Raw genomic sequence first — 2,613 nt, 5'->3', positions numbered from 1 at the left:
CGGCAAAGCGGACGAGATCGGCCGGTGATGCGGCCGCCGCGAACGACGACGTCTCACCTCCGCCGGACCGCGCCGACATTCACTTTCACTGCGCCCATGGGTTTCGTACTGCCCCGTGGCTCGCGCTCACGTTAGACTCCTTGGTCCGTGTTTCAAGACGGGTCGGGAAGGTGGCTGACTTCAGCCGCGGACCCCGTGCGCCTCGCGAAACGACACCGGAAGCGCGACCGAGACGAAGAGGCTGGGCACTGAGAACAGTCCCCGACCCACGACGCCCCAGCCGGCACCGGGCGCTCGGCCCCGAAGGGCAGACGCGGCGATCTCTCCTCGCCCGAACGGCGGGCCGACGGACACGCGCGCCTATAGTACCCGACCGAGGCCGGGTTACCTTGCGCGCGGCCTTCTCGCCGCCGTCCAGACGGTCGCGGCCTTCGCCCGGCGCTAGTGCGCTGGTCCCCGATCGGGCGGCGCCGCCGGCGGCCCGTGAGGGTCCGCACGACAACGTCGCCGACAGGGGGCCGGCTGAAAGCGACCGGGCGACCCGACAGGCCCTCCCGTTTGCCTCTCGACGGTTTCACGTACTCTTTAACTCTCTCTTCAAAGTGCTTTTCAACTTTCCCTCACGGTACTTGTTCGCTATCGGTCTCGTGACCGTATTTAGCCTTAGATGGAGTTTACCACCCGCTTTGGGCTGCATTCCCAAACAACCCGACTCTGGGAAGACGCCGTAGCGCGCCCGCCTGTCGCCGCCATGGGCCTGACACCCGCTCTGGGACAAGGCCTCGATCAGAAGGACGCGGGCGACCGGCGAAGCGCGCCGTGACGAATTCCGTACGCCACAATTCCGCGCACTCCAAAAGCGCGCGGATTCGGCGATGGGCACATCCCGCTTCACTCGCCGTTACTGAGGGAATCCTCGTTAGTTTCTTTTCCTCCGCTTAGTAATATGCTTAAATTCAGCGGGTAGCCTCGTCCGACCTCAGGCCGAAAGTAAGGACCGGGACTATTCTTCCCGTTCCGCGCTCGCCGTCGGCGCCGCGCGCCGCCGCGCACCTCGATTCCCGCCCTTGAGCCGCCAGCCGTTGGCCTCTTCGAGGTCGACTCGCCGCCGCCGCGCGGGATTCTGGTCGCGATCGTCGCACATCGTGCCGTGCTGTCTTGAGCGGGACGGGCGCTCGCGCGTCCGACGCCGCAGCAGCCGCGCGGAGAAATCCCCGCGCGGAACGTTTGCAACGCGACCCTGAGGCGGGCGCGGCCCCGGGATTGACCCGAGGCCGCAATTTGCGTTCAGAACGTCGATGCTCAATGTGTCCTGCAATTCACACTAATTCACGCAGCTAGCTGCGTCCTTCATCGACTCACGAGCCGAGTGATCCACCGCCAAGAGCCATCCACGATTGTTTCGCTCGCACAGTGCCTCGCACTAAAGGGTGACAAAATATACCGCGCCGAGCGGTCGGCCAGGCCGACGCTTGAAGCCGGAGCGCGCGGCACCGCGGCACTCGACGCGCAAACATTACCGGGTGACCGAATCGCCGGCCGGCGCGCCGCTCCTCGCGGGTCGGGCGCCGGGTAGCAAAAACTTTTTCTCTCGCTTGTCCGAGTTTCGCGTTCGCCGAAGCGTTTGCGAGACCGTTAATGATCCTTCCGCAGGTTCACCTACGGAAACCTTGTTACGACTTTTACTTCCTCTAAATGATCAAGTTAGATCGTCTTCTCGGACGCCGGCTCGACCGTTGCCGGCCGCGCCAGGTCCAATCGGAGGACCTCACTAAACCATTCAATCGGTAGTAGCGACGGGCGGTGTGTACAAAGGGCAGGGACGTAATCAACGCGAGCTAATGACTCGCGCTTACTGGGAATTCCTCGTTCAAGGGAAATAATTGCAATTCCCTATCCCTAGCACGACCGGGGTTCAGCGGGTTACCCAGACCTGTCGGCCAAGGCGAGCACATGCTGATCCGGTCAGTGTAGCGCGCGTGCGGCCCCGAACATCTAAGGGCATCACAGACCTGTTATTGCTCAATCTCGTGTGGCTAAACGCCACTAGTCCCTCTAAGAAGTTAGACGCCGACCGATTGGGTCGCGTAACTAGTTAGCAAGCCAGAGTCTCGTTCGTTATCGGAATTAACCAGACAAATCGCTCCACCAACTAAGAACGGCCATGCACCACCACCCACAGAATCAAGAAAGAGCTCTCAATCTGTCAATCCTCACTGTGTCCGGGCCGGGTGAGATTTCCCGTGTTGAGTCAAATTAAGCCGCAGGCTCCACTCCTGGTGGTGCCCTTCCGTCAATTCCTTTAAGTTTCAGCTTTGCAACCATACTTCCCCCGGAACCCAAAGACTTTGGTTTCCCGCAAGCTGCCGGAGAGGTCGTAAAACTAACGCCCCCCGATCGCTAGTTGGCATCGTTTATAGTCAGAACTAGGACGGTATCTGATCGTCTTCGAACCTCTGACTTTCGCTCTTGATTAAAGAAAACATTCTTGGCAAATGCTTTCGCAGTCGTTCGTCTTGCGCCGATCCAAGAATTTCACCTCTAACGGCACAGTACGAATGCCCCCGTCTGTCCCTCTTAATCATTACCTCGCGCTCCGAAAACCAACAAAAT

The 2,613-nt window shown here is 60.4% G+C and overlaps 2 non-coding genes across 2 annotated transcripts in view; both read right to left on the bottom strand.

Moving 5' to 3' along the window:
* Positions 1 to 1,235: 1,235 nt before the first annotated feature.
* LOC146144381 (5.8S ribosomal RNA) lies at positions 1,236 to 1,389 on the bottom strand. The gene has a single exon (XR_014498943.1). It is a non-coding gene; the product is annotated as a 5.8S ribosomal RNA (ribosomal RNA).
* Positions 1,390 to 1,636: 247 nt separating this feature from the next.
* Positions 1,637 to 2,613, bottom strand: part of LOC146144380 (small subunit ribosomal RNA) — a 1,811-nt gene continuing 834 nt past the window's right edge. The window contains exon 1 of the ribosomal RNA XR_014500582.1: positions 1,637 to 2,613. This exon is cut by the window's right edge and continues 834 nt beyond it. This is a non-coding gene — a ribosomal RNA (small subunit ribosomal RNA).

This window comes from Ascidiella aspersa, chromosome 5, assembly GCF_963924565.1.
Source record: "Ascidiella aspersa chromosome 5, kaAscAspe10.2, whole genome shotgun sequence".
Taxonomy (NCBI): Eukaryota; Metazoa; Chordata; class Ascidiacea; order Phlebobranchia; family Ascidiidae; genus Ascidiella; species Ascidiella aspersa.
The sequence above is the reverse complement of the archived record's forward strand: the minus strand, read 5'-3'. Positions and strand labels throughout refer to the sequence as shown.